General features: G+C 37.1%; 1 long non-coding RNA gene across 4 annotated transcripts in view; it reads left to right on the top strand.

Moving 5' to 3' along the window:
• The window catches only part of LOC103789015 (uncharacterized), a 724,824-nt gene that overhangs the window by 27,394 nt on the left and 681,434 nt on the right, over positions 1-15,996 (top strand). The gene's annotated exons all lie outside the window — the stretch shown is intronic.

Raw genomic sequence — 15,996 nt, 5'->3', positions numbered from 1 at the left:
GAATTTAAAGTAAAAGTATAAAATACTTTTTTATTATATATATTTAAGAGCATATATAAAGTATATGTAAATATATATAGTATATTTGTCAAAACATGTAGAGTATACATAGAGTATCTATTAAAAAAGAAACTAGACTTCTATATCTTACGATATTAAAAACATCCTCAAAATATGTTAAAGAATTAAACATAAAACCTAAAATTATAAAATTACTAGAAGAAAACGTGAAAACACTCAAGCATGTTGGTCTAGGTAAAGATTTTGAGGACAAGACCTCAAAAGTACAGACAACAAAACAAAAAGACAAATGTTATTAATTACATTAATTATATCAATTATGTTAAATAGACAAATCTATTAAACTAAAAAGCTTCTGCATAGCAAAGGAATCAATAAACAGAGTAAACAGAAAATGTATAGAATTAGACAAAATACTTGCAAACTATTCAACAAGGGACTCATATCCAGAATGTGTAAGGAACTCAAACACGTAAACAGCAAAAATACAGGTAATCCCATTAAAAAGTGGGCAAAAAATCTAAATAGACATTTCTCCAAAGAAGACATATACATGGCCAGCAGGTATATAAAAAATTGCTCAGCATCACTGATTATCAGAGAAATGCAAATCAAAACTATATGAAGAAACAATCTTACCCCAGTCAGATTGGCTATTATCAAAAAGACAAAAAAATACCAAATGCTGGCCAGGATGTAAAGAAAAGGGAATGCTTAGACACTGCTGGTGGAAATGTCAATTAGTATAGCAATTATGGAAAACAGTATGGTGATTTCTTAAAAAACTAAAAATAGAACTACCACAGGATCTAGCAATCCTGCTACTGAGTATCTATCCAAAGGAGAAGAAGTCAACATAATAAGGGGATACATACACTTCCATATTTATTGCAACTCTATTCACAGGAGCCAAGATATGGAACCAGCAGTTCCATCAGCAATTCAATAGATAAAGAAAATGTGATATATATATATATATAAAATGTAATACTATTTGGCCATAAAAATTCATGAAATCACCTCATTTGCAGCCACATGGATGGAACTAGAGGTCATTAGATTAAGTGAAATAAGCCAGGCACAGGAAGACAAATATTGCATGTTCTTATTCATATGTGAAAGCTATAAAAGTGACTCTCATGGAAGTAGAGAATAGAATGGTAATTACCAGAGATTGAAAAGCATGGTGGAAAGGTACAGAGTAGTTGGTTAATGGGTATAAATGTACAGTTTGATAGAAGGAAAACATTCTAGTATTTAATAGCTCAGTAGGATGACTATAGTTTTAATAATAATTTTTCAAATATATCAAAAGTGGAAAAGATCTGAAATGTACCCAACACAAATAAATGATAAATGTTTGAGTTGAAGGATATCCTAAATATTCTGATGTGATCATGGTACATTTTATATATGTATCAAAATATCACATGCATAGCAGAATTATTATACTCATTATGTAACCATTAGAAAAAAAGAAGAGGATGAGGTACATAGGACATAGACACTTATGGGGGAAGAAGGCCATGTGGCCAAGGCTGTAGAAGCTCACCTGTAGCATCAGTGAGCCTGACCTGAATGTGAGACATGGAGTCAAAGAGACCCAGTGCGACATAATTGAATCATAGCAGTGGTTACCCTCATGCTGCTCTCATGATAGTGAGTGAGTTCTCACAAGATCTAATGGTTTCATAAGTGGCTTTTCCCCTTTTTTTCTGGGCACTTGTCCTTGCTGCCACCATGTGAAGAAGGACATGTTTGCTTTCTCTTCCACCATGATTGTAAGTCTCCTGAGACCTCCCCAGCCATGCTGACCTGTAAGTCAATTAAACTGCCTTCCTTTATAAATTATCCAGTCTTGGGTATGTCTTTATTAGCAGCCTGGGAATGGTCTAATACACCATGTAAAAATAAAGGCAGAAATTGGAGTTAAGATGCCGCAAGCCAAGGAAAACTTAGGGATTTAGAAGCAAGCAAAATATGGAAACGTTCTTTTCTAGAGCTTGTGGCCCCTGTTGACCTTGAATTTGGACTTCTAGCCTCTGGAATTGTGAGAGAATAAATTCCTGTTGTTTTAAGTCCCCCCACCCTGAGTCGTCAAAAACAATAAATCAAGGCTTTGACTGACCTTGCTGGTGGACCTGGTGCTGTGCTGTAGGAATGAGACAAGATTCTCAGCTACAGGAGTGGAGCTGAGGTAGGAGTGAGGAGGTGGTATAAATAGAGAAATTTAGTGGAAGTGAGTTCAAAATCAGTAGGTAAGAAAGTTTTACTTTTATGTGACTCTCCGGAATATAAAGCAAATTATTTCAGAATGTATTACTTTAATGTGACTCTCAGGAATATAAAGGAAAATTTAAAATGTTGCGTGACTGCCATTCTTCTTTGAGATAGGGTCTCCCTTTGTTGCCCAAGCTGTACTTGAACTCCTAGGTTCAACTGATACTTCTGTCTCACCCTCCCGAATAGCTGGGACTATAGGTGTATGCCAGGGTACCTGGCTCTCCTGTGATTTTTAAATGTAACATCACTTGATGTAATATATTTGTAGTTTTAAATGAAACTTTACTCCTTAAAGTAAGGAGAACACTTGACTCCTTAACGTTTATATAATTTTCACCAGACACTACTTTGCTGTTCAAGTGTTCATTTGTTTTAACATACATAGAGTATTAAAGTGTTTCTATGATTCGTCGTTTTGTTGAGTTTACACTGACATCTAAACTAATATAAGTATAAATACCTTAAATAACAATTAAGTACAGCACAATTAGTTAAATAAAATTCCAGTGGCTGGAAAGTATAATGTTGTTGACGGGTCATTGTCATGGGAATCAGAATTCCTGACATGGATGTTTGACCAGGAGCAGATCACCTAAGGTTTCTTTTCGGTCTCAGCGTCTGCATGTAAAATAAAGGTATTGGGCCTAAGAACAAAACAAACCAAAAAAAAAAAAGCAATGTGTGAAGGGTCAAATCCCAAAGGACTGGGGCATGCAGAGAGGCAGTAATGAAACCTGAAGTGAAAGGAATGTAAGCTAGATGGATTGGGCAGATTTGGGAGGGCAGAGGGGCTAAAATTGAAAAGCTTCCTGGAAGCTTTGAACTTTTATTTCTGCTGAGAACACATGCACCTCAATGCCTTTTCCAAATGTTCTTTATACCATCTACCTATACAATATAATTTGGCATTTGCCATTTTGAACACATAGGTTGGCACAACTACCATGCTCTTTTATTGTCTGTTGGTAAGCTTCTGTAATTGACAAACAGCCACATTTTGTAACAAAAGGATAACAGAGGCAAGAACAGGACCACTGGCTTCTCCTGGAATCCTTGCTTTTTGAATGATGCAATAATCCTGAACCCAGTTATATTTCTGTACCTGTTAGTGATTCCAATGGAGGTTGGTGTGGCAACAAAGTCTAGGCTTTCCAGGGTGAGGGCCAATTGGTAACTGTCTTCACTGCATCCTGCTTTCTTGCTACCTATTGAAGAAACAATTGAATTTCATGATCAGATTGGCCAATGAATAAGCAGCTAGGGACCATATAATTCTGTCAAAATCATACATTGACCTATGAAAAACATGGATTGGAGTCATAGTGTCAGGTATATAGATTTATAACACCTCATTAAAGTTCTGACTTATTTTTTTTTTGGCTAGGTGGCAGACTAATACATCTGAAACAGAAAAGTTGAAACACCTTAGTCTCCTAAGCAGATACTGGATCCCAACCCTACCTGACATACATACTGTTACAGATAGTAAGGAATGCTACTCTTGCATTTCCAATATGATCTGATGTTTCCTTCTCTATGCCCAACCACTTGCATAAGAAGAAACATGAACTCACATAGAACTGAGAAGGAGGATTAGGGCAGACAATAAATCTAGGGCTGATTTGGTTAGCAGGCAGTCACAGGTCAGCGGAGGAAAACCTAGCCTTTTTCTGGTATCTTCTCTATGGACCAATAAACAGAGAAATGAAAGTGTCGTCTTTTTTGGTGAAAGGTGATCTAAACTCCTTTAGTTTAAATCAGGCTTACTTTAAAATGACTAGCCAAAACTGAGGGCTGAGTCTGTTATTTGCATAATTTAGGGACCGGGAAGGAATGTAACTTTACTTATAAAACATGGTAGAATTTTGGGCCTGTGTTGTGAAGACAGTAACTTCAATTTCTGATTATTTGGTCTGGAGAGAATAGACTAAACTCTTTGTTAGAGTAAATGTAATAATAAAAGATTAAAGTTGTTTTCATTTCTTACATGCTGTTTCTTACTCTATGTATTAGTTTTCTCCAGCTGCCATAGCAAAGTATTGTATACTGAGTGGCTTATGCAACAGAAATGTGTTGTCTCACAGTTCCGGAGGTTGGAAACCCATGATCACATTGTTGGCAAGGTTGATTTCCCCTGAGGCTTGAGAGAGAGACTCTCGCCTGGCTTCTGGTGGTTTGTTGGCAATGTTTGCTGTTCCTTGACTTGTAGAATCACCACCTTGCTCGCTGCCTAAATTTTCATGTAGCATTCTCTCTGTGTGTCTGTCTCAAAACTTCCACTTTGTATAAGAATATCAGTCAGATTAGAGCCTACCCTAATGACCTTATCTTGACTTGTTTACCTCTGTAAGGGCCCTGTCTCCAAATTAGGTCACATCCTGCAGTACAGGGGGTTGAGACTTCAACATGTGAATTTTTTAGGAAACAAACGTATTAACACTTAAATGTATTGTATGGATTCCTGATATTCACACTGAATATATAATTATAAAACCATACTCCTGTAATTTAAATGCCATCGACTTCATTAAAAGAATCTAGCTGAATAAATTTGTAAAATATATTTTCCTCCTTCTAACCTGAAACGAGAGAGCCAGAATTTATCAATATCTATCCAGCATCATGTTGAAACTGGGTTGTAATGCTTTTTCCTATCTGGAAAATAGAACTGGATGGACAGCTGGCTTCAGAGTTTGCATGAAGAGTACATAATCCTACTTATGTAACCCATCGTGTTTGCAAAATCTGCACTGCAGTTTTTTGGGAGGGAATGAGATGTTTGGAAATAAAATCTGCTGTGCAGGAGTGGAAAATTTATCCACTTTCCACATTATTTTTGTTGCCTATATTTTTATTTTGCATTCTCAAGAAGTATGTATCCTTGCTTGAATGTTTTGCCTTTGCTGTACATGTCAGGAATGCAGAAATGGTGAAATTCTGTTGCAAGATCTATTCGTTGACCTTTTTGTGATATAAAAGTTGTTTAACTCCTTCAGGATTATATTTCTTAAGTTTAGAGTCAATTAGCCTAGACTGAGGTAGAATGGGGAAAGGAGGGCATGAGGAATGAATGCTATGGAGCCCTTAAAAGTGTGAGGGTCCATTGTTCACATTATAAATCTGCAAACAAAGTCAGTCATGTTCGTCTGCTGGACATCTTTATTTTTTATTTTTTAGACAGATTCTCACTTTGTTGCCCAGGCTAGAGTGCAGTGGCACAATCATAGCTCACTACAATCTTGAACTTCTGGGAAATAGTGATCCTCCCACCTCAGCCACCCAATTAGCTATGACTACAGGCATGCCCCACCATGTCCAGTTAATTTTTAATTTTTTGTAGAGAAGGGTCTTGCTATCTTGAGCAGTCTGGTTGTGAACTTCTAGCCTCAAGCAATCCTCCTGCCCTTGTTACAGGTATGAGTCACTGTGCCTGGCCCACTTGGTTTTATTTTTCATCAGCCCTACAATCCTTTGTTCCTGATTCTGATTTACAGCACTGTTCTCTCATCGTTAGTAGGAACTGTCATTCTTTCATAATAAGTGATTCTTTTGGGGCTGCAGATTATATTAACTCAGTGATCTTGGCTCACTGCAACATCTGCCTTCCGGGTTCAAGTGATTCTCCAGCCTCGGCCTCCCGAGTAGCTGGGATTACAGGCACCCACCACTGCATCTGGCTAATTTTTGTATTTTTAGGAGAGACAGGGTTTCACCATGTTGGCCAGTCTGGTCTTGAACTCCTGACCTCAAGTGATCCGCCTGCCTCAGCCTTCCAAACTGCCGGGATTACAGGAGTGAGCCATGGCGCTTGGTGAAACTGTCACTCTTCTAAGGTTTCACCTAAGTTAGAATGTCTTAGTCCTGTCTGAAGCCATGGTCAGCTCCGCTTTTTAGGGCAGAAATCTCTACATGTTAGGAAAGAATAAATCAACACACGGAAGGAGAGCGAAGGAAGATATCATGTTAATTCTTGGAGAAGGTCAGTTTCGAGTCTTAACTTTGAAGTTTGATGAGTCAATAAAGCTCTCCCACTGCTTCTGCTTTTCAATGATCATTCTGTCAGTTGTGACAGAAACAGTCTTTTTCTAATGTAGTCCATAAACAGCAAACGCAATAATACATATATGAAAAGTTCAAGCTCTCTTTTCACTGGCAAGGAAAACTTTCTGCAGGCATCAATATTTAAAATGTATTGGGAAAAATGTAGTTTTCATTTTTCTTTTTTTTCTAGAATTGAAGCTAATGTTTTCAGTGCAGTTACTCTTCTTTCCCACTACCACCTGGGATTTGGCTTCTCAGTATATTCTTGGATCTCCCCATAATTTGGGTTCATGCCTTAAACAATTTCTATCCTGTTATTTTAGCAGGGTTTCTGGAGGGAGCATGTGTTCAATCTAGTATTTTTACCCGGAAGTCCCCAAAACCTAGTTTATAAAGTACTTTCACATTTAGTTTCTATTTTCTCTTTACAAGTGCCTTGTGAGTATTACGCCTCCATCTTTTAAGACAGAAAAACTGAAACAGACATGTGTTTTGGCAGTCAAGTCTTTGATTGCAAGGAAAGAAACTCACTCCAGCCAGTGAGGGTAAATGTATTCTCATTTTTTTAAAAATGTTCTCATCAGCCCCCAGGCTCATGCTTCTGGTCTTTGAGGGTTGCTCTTGGTGAACCACCTAGATTTTCCTGATTTTTGGAGTCCAGGGCATGGTGCCTCATGCCTGTAATCCCAGCACTTTGGGAGGCTGAGGTGGGTGGATCACTCACCCACCTCAGATAAAATACAAGATGAGCAATTACATTTGCATTTCAGACATATAACTAATAATTGTTTAGTAAAGATATGTTTTAGGTTATTTCATTGGAATACTGTACTTATACTAAAAAAAATTGTTTATCTGAAATTCAAATTTAATTGGGCATCCAGAATATTTATTTGCCAAAACTAGTAACCCTAGTCTACTTGGGTCAACAAAGGGTTCATGAGTATGAGGAATGATTAAGTTTTATGAGAATAGTTAAAAAAACACCCTTTTGCCTTAGCTACAGACTGTTTCTAAACCTGGAGTCATTCTTCAGCAAAATCCTAAAGAAAGGGGAATGTTGTTTCCTGTTTTCTTTTTTAAAAAACTTTTTACCTTTCCCTTTATTTCTCACCACATGTAAGCTGATTTGAGTAATTTTCAAGCTATTTTTTCAGCAACACATCATTGTCATATACTCAAAATAATAGCTGTCATTTTTTGAGATCTTCTTTCATTCTAGGCATATTGCTAAATGCTTTAGATGTATTATCTCATTTAGTTCTCAAACAAGCAGTAGGTAATAGTGGCATAATTTTATTTTACAAGTATGTGGGGGGAAGCTGTGTTGATAAAGCTTAAATGACTTGCCTAAGGCTAGTTACTAAGTGATTGAGGGGACAGTGGAACAGTAGTGCCCTAGTTTTTTCCCCAAAAGCAAGGGTTTTGTTGAAAAAGAAAGGCTGTGAAATTAGTTCATTGTATTTTTTTTTTTTTTTTTTGAGACAGGGTTTCACTCTGTCACCCAGGCTAGAGTAAAGTGGCATGATCTTGGCTCACTGCAACCTCTGCCTCCTGGGTTCAAGCGGTTCTCCTGCCTCAGCCTCCGGATTGCGGGCATGTGCCACCACGCCTGGCTAATTTTTGTGTTTTTGGTAGACACAGGGTTTCGCCATACTGGCCAGGCAAGTTTTGAATTGCTGACCTCAGGTGATACACCCACCTTGGCCTCCCAAAGTGCTGGGATTACAGACATGAGCCACTGTACCCAGTCTTTTTTTTTTTTTTTTTTGAGATGGAGTCTTGCTCTGTTGCCCAGGCTGGAGTGCAATGACGCAGTCTTGGCTCATTTCAACCCCTGCCTCCCAGGTTCAAGCAATTCTCCTGCCTCAGTCTCCTGAGTAGCTAAGATTACAGGCACTCACCGCTATGCCCAGCTAATTTTTTGTATTTTTAGTAGAGATGGTGTTTCACCATGTTGTCTAGGCTGGTCTTGAACTCCTGACCTCAGGTGATCTTCCCACCTTGGCCTCTCAAAGTGCTGGGATTACAGGCATTAGCCACTGCACCTGGCCAGTTTATTGCATTTTTTTTGGTGAATAAGTTGGTAAATTTTCTTTTTTGCCAGCCTTTGGGATTTGATGTGGTTTTACCCACAGAAGGAATCCAGGTCTCTGAGTTCCTTGTTGTTTGTGTCTTCATGGCACCATGCCAATTCTCCTTTTCTCTTTGTTGCTCATTTTTGTAGGCATGCTGGACAAATTTAAATTCCAAAACAGAAAATAGCTCACAAACCCGGAAGATATTGACTTACATTCATCCTTTCACGGAACAATGATGAGTGGTACTCTTCTACAGGATAAAATTTGAAAGAACTCACTACCTTCATTGTTCAAAGCAATTGATTCACTCTTGAGAAAGTGGGCTGGTAGTTGAAGTGTGTTTACACAGTGACTAAGACTCAGCCCAGATTTAGGTAATGGGTCTTTATTATCTTTCCTTTCTTTCTTAGGAAAAAAATTGACTAAGTTTTACCAGCGGAGTGATTGCAGCATTTGGAGGTCTGTGTAAAAACTGGATATTGTTGTTCAGTATTTTTAAAGAACCCCATTATGATTTGTCCACATTTGAGTTCTTTTCTCACCACAAGAAAAAATATGCAGTTTTTCTTTCTTTCTTTTTTTTTTTTTTTACCTGCAACTGTCTTTTGGTATTACTCAAGCAGTTTTTATTTCTTACTTAAATCTCTCAACTAGGTAACTCTGAGTTGTGTGTGTGTGTGTGGTGTGTGTGGTGTGTGGTGTCGTGTATGTGTGTTGTGTGTGTTTATACAAATAAACTCAAAAGATACTAATAGGGCCTACTGGGGGTAATATTTTCTAGCCACATTTCTTTCTTCAAATCTTTTTTTAAAATTTAATTTTATTTTAAGTTCCGGGGTACATACACAGGACATGAAGGTTTGTTACATAAGTAAATGTGTGCCATGGTGGTTTGCTGCACCCATCAACCCATCACCTAGGTATTAAATGCAGCAGGCATTAGCTATTTTTCCTGATGCTCTCCCTCCTGCTGTACCTCAGGAAGGTCCCAGTATGTGTTGTTCCCTTGCCTGTGTTCCTGGGGTCTTTCTCCAAATTTTAACAAATAGCTTTTCTGCAGTTTGAAGCTATGATTGAAAATGGGGGAATAGAAGAAGCTAGGAAGTCTTTAAACAAAGGACATTCAAGTATGTCCAAATGAGTGGGAAACTGGGCCTCTTTATAATAGGCATGCTGTATCTTTTGGTGTTGAATAAACACAGCTATTCTGAATGCATCCCTGCTTGCAGAGACACACTGCAAAAATGAAAAGGAAAGCTCAGCCTCTGCTACTAATCCCTTTTGTGACTTTGAGCAATTCCTGTAGCTTCACTAGATTTTAGTTTTCTCATTTCCAAAGAAGACAGATTAGTTCACTGTTTCCTGACTTCAGTTAGGTGCGTATCTTTCATTTTTTGGTCATATCCCATTATTATAGATGTGATATAATATTTGTCTATTTCTAAGCTAACATCATTTTAAAAGGCTCTCTCTCTGTCCTTTTAACTGAGGTAAGCATATGAGGAATGAATGTCAGAGGTGAAGACAATGGCCAGGAGAGAATAAGGTACAGCTTGTGGAGAGGCCAGGGCAGAGGATGCAGTTCTGAGGCTGGGGGGTCAGGAAAAATAGAGGGAAAAAGTTTGTGGGAACAGGGAAGGGGCAGATAGAGCTGGGCTTTCTGGCACTTCTTTTGAGAAAAAGAGTTTAGGCCCAAGGATGGAAGGGATGAAATCTAGAGAGTAGGAGGATCTGAGAATAAGAGGGTGCTAAACTGAAGGGTTGCCAGTAAGGACTTAGGGAAGAGGAATCTAGGAAGCACGGTTGGCGCCTGCTCCCTGGGATAGAAGTGCTTTCCCTCAGCCTCCTCTTTTCCGAAACACCAACCTGCTGGCACATGCAGCCACAGCTCTGTGCCTTCGTCCCGCCACCACGTGCTACAGCCCCTTTTTAGGGAAGGCTGTGACATGGGAGTCTAGGCCCAGGAGGAGATCTGAGAAGGGGAAAGGTAGAGAAGTTCAAGAGGGACCCAGAGGTGAGAACCCAGGTTTTTGGAATAAATGTGAACTCTAAGGAAATAATGCTTCCAGTTCTACTATTTTATTTCTCCACAAACTGTTGCGAGTCACTGAAGGGGAAAACGTTTCTTAATGACAAAGGCCAACCTGTAGGCCCCTTGTTTCATGTCCTTTGTTTTATAAACTTCCAAATCAGAAGGGGCGGTGATGTGGAGGAAGACTTGCATATCTTTATTTTTGGCAGTTTTATTTATCACAATTATTTTAAGTGACCTAGTTCTTTTTTCATTGTGCTCTTACTTTCAAGTGACCAGAAAGCAGGTTATAGAATTAAAGAATGGCTCAAATAGAACTTGAGGTTTGTGGTGGAATGTGCTCAAGTCTTGGAATTAGAAGGCATCGATATTAGTTTTGGGGCTACCGCTTGCTGCTACCTGGTCAAGCTGTTGTATGTCTCCAAATCCAATGTATAATCATCGTAATAAAATAACAATATTGATAATAGTACCAAATTATTAAAAAGAGAAAGAAAAGATTAAGATGTCTTTGACAATATTTTATTAAGAGGAAGGCAGTTGCAGAAAGCTTTATTTTGTGCTAGGCACTGACGTGGTTAATTAGGTCTTTCTCCAAGATCAAAACATAATTTTGATATTTATTGTATTTGTATGGCCAATGGCTACTATCACACTGCATTTGAATTACAAATCTCGTTTGGCAATCTTTCCTTAACAAATGAATTCAAAGACTGTCAAATATATATTCAGTTTGTACTTTATTATTAAGAAATTCTGGTATCTGAGTCTTCTAATATTCTATTACTATTCAAATAATATTTCACCAATATTCTGCTGTTATAGGAACTACTTGTGAATTAACAAATATCTATTGTTTGTTCTTGGTAGAGCATTTTCATAAAATTGGGCATGCGTTTGCCTGAGGTGAGGGACACCGCACACAGCCATGCAGAATAGCCCTAGGAACCTCATTTCTGGGTGCTGAATACCATGACGCTGCTTGAAGTTAGGCAATGCAGTGGCCTGCTGGAGGTTGAAATACATATAGTTTTTGTTGAGCAATTAAAGTATAAAACAATTTGAAGCTGTGTCCCAAAGGGCTTTTGAAAGCAAAGATGATAGCTTGGATTGGGAAGTTTATTTCAAGGAAAGTTTACACTTTAAATGCAGGATCATCTAGTAGAAATTTTGTACTCTGATGTGAAATTCTTGAAGTAATTCAAAAGCAATATTTTGTTTCAAATTCATCAGACCTCTCATTGCCTCAACACAGTTGTCTTACCTTGAAGGGGCTTAAACAAAAGGCAATTGCCTAAACTTTCTCAAAATTCTAAATCTGATTGTGATTATGTTTCTCCTAAGGCAGAGCAAGGAAACGGAGATTTTTCTAAGAAGTTAAAAACTTTAGCACCAAATTCCACTCTCTTCCAGATCTGACATCTTTTGATATGTACAATTACTGACAGGTTGGTTGATTATATGCAATTAAGTGGGTAAAGTACTCGTATTGAGTAATCAAATCCGATAATTGCAATTTTATTTTTTAAGGTAATTAGTCATTACACAAATATTTTGAGATTAAACATATTTAGAGTTGTGGTTAATTATATCTGTCATGTTCCAATACAAATAATTACTTTACTGATTGCAAGTTATATTTCCTCCCATGTTAAAAAACAGTGACTTCTGGTTTTATAATCAGCTTAAGTAAAAAGGGCCAACAACACTAACAATAGCTGTGTATTATAAAAAAAATAGCTTAAGAATCAAATTATGTCAGTGATATTTTAGCAACTGAATTAGGTAAATTTATCAAGAGAAAAAGGGTATAGAAACATTACTCTTAAGGAGTGATTTGTTTGACTACAATGGAAAAGTTCCTAGGAACTAATGAAGTGTAGAATGGAATTGTGGAAAGGAAGGGTGGCATGAGAATGAAAAAATAAAAACAAAACATTAAAAACTGCATTAGTTTGTTTTTATGTTGCTGATAAAGACATACCTAACAGTGGGTAATTTCTAAGGAAAAAGAGGTTCAATGGACTCATAGTTCCACATGGCTAGGAAGGCCTCACAGTCATGGTGGAAGGTTAAAAAACATGTCTTACATGGCAGCAGGCAAGAGAGAGAATGAGAACCAAGCAAAAGGGGTTTCCCCTTATAAAACTGTCAGATCTTATGAGACTTATCTACTACCATGAGAACAGTATGGAAGAATCTGCACCCGTGATTCAGTTATCTCTCACCAGGTCCCTCCCACAACACGTGTTAATTATGGCAGCTATAATTCGAGGTGAGATCTGGGTGAGGACACAGTCAAACCAAACTCAACAATGGATTATCCTCATAGCTTCACTTCACCTCTGTGTGTTTAGAAAGTGGGGTGTAATGGATAATTTAATTCACTGTCAAACATCTGATTCTCAAGGTTAACTACACTACATGTCATCAGTATAACTGTTTGAAGGGTAGAAAACCGGCTGAAGTGGGTGGACCACGAGGTCAGGAGTTCCAGACCAGCCTGACCAACATGGTGAAACCCCATCTCTACTAAAAGTACAAAAATTAGACAGGCATGGTAGTGTGTGCCTGGAGTCCTAGCTACTTAAGAGGCCGACGCAGGAGAATTGCTTGAATCCCCGAGGTGGAGGTTGCAGTGAGCCGAGATTGTGCCATTGCACTCCAGTCTGGGCAACAGAGTGAGACTCCATCTCAAAAAAAAAAAAAGAGTAGAAAACCTCCAAATTGTTTCTTTTAATTTATTCAGTACCAGATATCTGTTTTGGAGTATCTTTGAGATGTAACAGGGTAACCAGTCTATTCACTGTAGTAAATTAAGCTAATATCTGGTGACCTGAGCTGTGCAGACAATCAGAATTAGATAACTATTAGCAGGTAAGAATTTCCAGGGATTATAGGTTCACTCTGACTGGAATATAATAAATTAAAGCAGTTTTCTCGTACACTATTGTTTATGGAATTAGTTGTTTTTGAATATTTCTGACCTTGTAAAATCATTATGGTTTTATTTATTAAGTATATTCATTACAGGTAATGAAGCTGTTTTTAAAAATTATTTTTAAAATGAATACTTATATATTCAATGATTATTATGGCCATAAATAACTATTCCCATATCTAGTCATTCTGTCATTGAGAAAAACAGCTCCAGAAATGTGCTGGAAAAGACTTTGGTGATCTAATATTTAACTTCCTTAGTTAACCTATAAGGAAAACAAGGTATGCAGAGAAACAGTGGCCAAGATCACCCAGTATGATAATTCAAACCCAGTTCTCCTCTTCTGAAATTGCCTTCAGAAATGTACAGGAAAACTGCTTATTATAGTAGGAACAGGCATTGTTTTTGACCAAAATAGAGTAATACATGTTAATCACCACCTAACTCATGAGGCATGCTTCCAAATTATTTGAGGCTTAAATAATTTGTTATTATGGAAATTTTCAAACATTATAGATGTAGCGAGAAAAAGAAAGTGAACCTTAATATACCTGTTTTATAGTTTCCATATTATAAATACTTTGTTAGCTTTCTTTTATTTTTCATCTCCACTACCACTACCATTGCTGGTGGTGGTGGTGGTAAATTTTGCTGGTATATTTTATGTTTTAAAGTCCCTAATTTCATGTAACTTATGTTATTAGTTTACTATGCATCCCTGACATATAAGGACATTTTTAAAAACACAATCACACCGTTGTTATCATACTAAAAAATGAACAATAATTTCTTAGCATTATTTAATACCCAGTTCATATTTCATTTCCTTGATTACTTTAAAAACATTTTTTAAAAGTTAGTTTGAATCAGTGTCTAAACAAGATGTTCACATTGCATTTGGTATTTATATTCTTAATCTTTTAAATCTATAATAGTCTCTTGATTTTATCTTTCTTATTAATATTGACTGACAAATCAATTGTATACATTTATAAGATACAGTGCAATGTTATGATATCTGTATAAAATGTGGCATGATTAAATCAAGCTAATAAACCTGTTCATCACCTTGCATACCTATCATTTCTTTTTTATGGTGGGACATTTGAAATATAATTAGTGATTATGATTATAGTAGTAATATATAATTTATTATTGACTATATTTACTCTGCTGTGCAACAGATCTCAAAACCTATTTCTCCTATCTAAAAGTTTGTACCCTTTGATCAACAGTTCTCCATTCACTCCCTTCCCGACTTGTTACTCCCCCTTCCCCTGCCCACCTTCACCCTCTGTGAGCCTCTGTAAGCATAATTTTTCTCCCTGCTTCTAAGAGTTCAGTCTTTTAAGATTCCACGTCTAGGTTGATCATGTGGTATTTGGTTTCTGTGCCTAGCTTATTTCAGTTAGCTTAGTATCCCCTGGATTCATTCATGTTGTCACAGATGACAGAATTTTCCTTTTTAAAGGCAGAATAGTATTCCATTTATATATATACCAGATTTTCTGTATCCATTCATTTGTTAATGGACACTTAGAGTGATTCTTTATTTAGCTATTTCGAGTAATGTGTTTGATAGTTTTACCTGTCTTTTGTTTCTTTCTTCCTCTCTTGCTTTCTTTCTTTGTGGTTTTCTGGTAGGCCAGATCTCAGTGTAACACAGGCCTCCATAACAACTTTTTCAGTACTGACTGAGTGGTGAAGTGAAATATTAAAAGTTGAAAGGTACAGTGCTCTTATACAAAGGCTGGAATGTAACAAGAGCTCACCAAGAGTATTGCCTAAGCCTTTTCTGTACCTTAAAGCATGAAAAAATAACAAAGGAATTCTTAATAGGATCTGTTTAAGATTAAACAAGTTTTATTGGGGATCTGTAGAAACTCCCCAAACCTCCATGATTTAGCAGGAGATAAGATAAAGGTAATCACTCCAGCATTTGAACCCATTTAGTAAATTTACTGAGTAAATTCACCATCAGGAAATTTACTGAGGCTCCAGAAGGTCTTCAGGATTCAGATCTTAGTTATAGATTAAAAGAAGTTAATCGCTTACGTCTTTAGATGAATGCACACTTACACATTGACATGTAGCTTAGAAGATATGTAAGCTCTGGAAGACTTTGTAATTTTGAGTTGGTCTGGCAATATTTTCCAGGCCTTCTTCCTGTAACCAGCTATAGGAATAAAAACTCTCTTCCTCCCCACTTCATCTGAATCTTGCTATTGGGTCATGAGAAATAGCAGCCTGACCCTCAGTTTGGTCCAGGAACATTTGATGATGGTTTTCTGTAGTGATATGCTTTCAATCCTTTCTTTTTATATTTTGTAAAACTACTGTAAGTTTTTGCTTTGTGTCTACCATGAGGTTTACGTAAAACATCTTATCCTTGTAACAGGCTACTATAGTCTCATAACAACTTAACTTTACTCACATATGAAAACCCTACACTTAACGCTCCCTTCCCACTTTTTATAATTTTGAGGTCAAGATTTACCTTTGTTTGGTAATTTGTATTCTTTAATAATTTATTGTAGATACAGTTGTTTTTAATGGTTTTGTCTTTTAACTCACATAGTAGGGATACAAATGCTTTA

Source organism: Callithrix jacchus, chromosome 2, assembly GCF_049354715.1.
Source record: "Callithrix jacchus isolate 240 chromosome 2, calJac240_pri, whole genome shotgun sequence".
Classification (NCBI taxonomy): domain Eukaryota; kingdom Metazoa; phylum Chordata; class Mammalia; order Primates; family Cebidae; genus Callithrix; species Callithrix jacchus.
The sequence above is the reverse complement of the archived record's forward strand: the minus strand, read 5'-3'. Positions and strand labels throughout refer to the sequence as shown.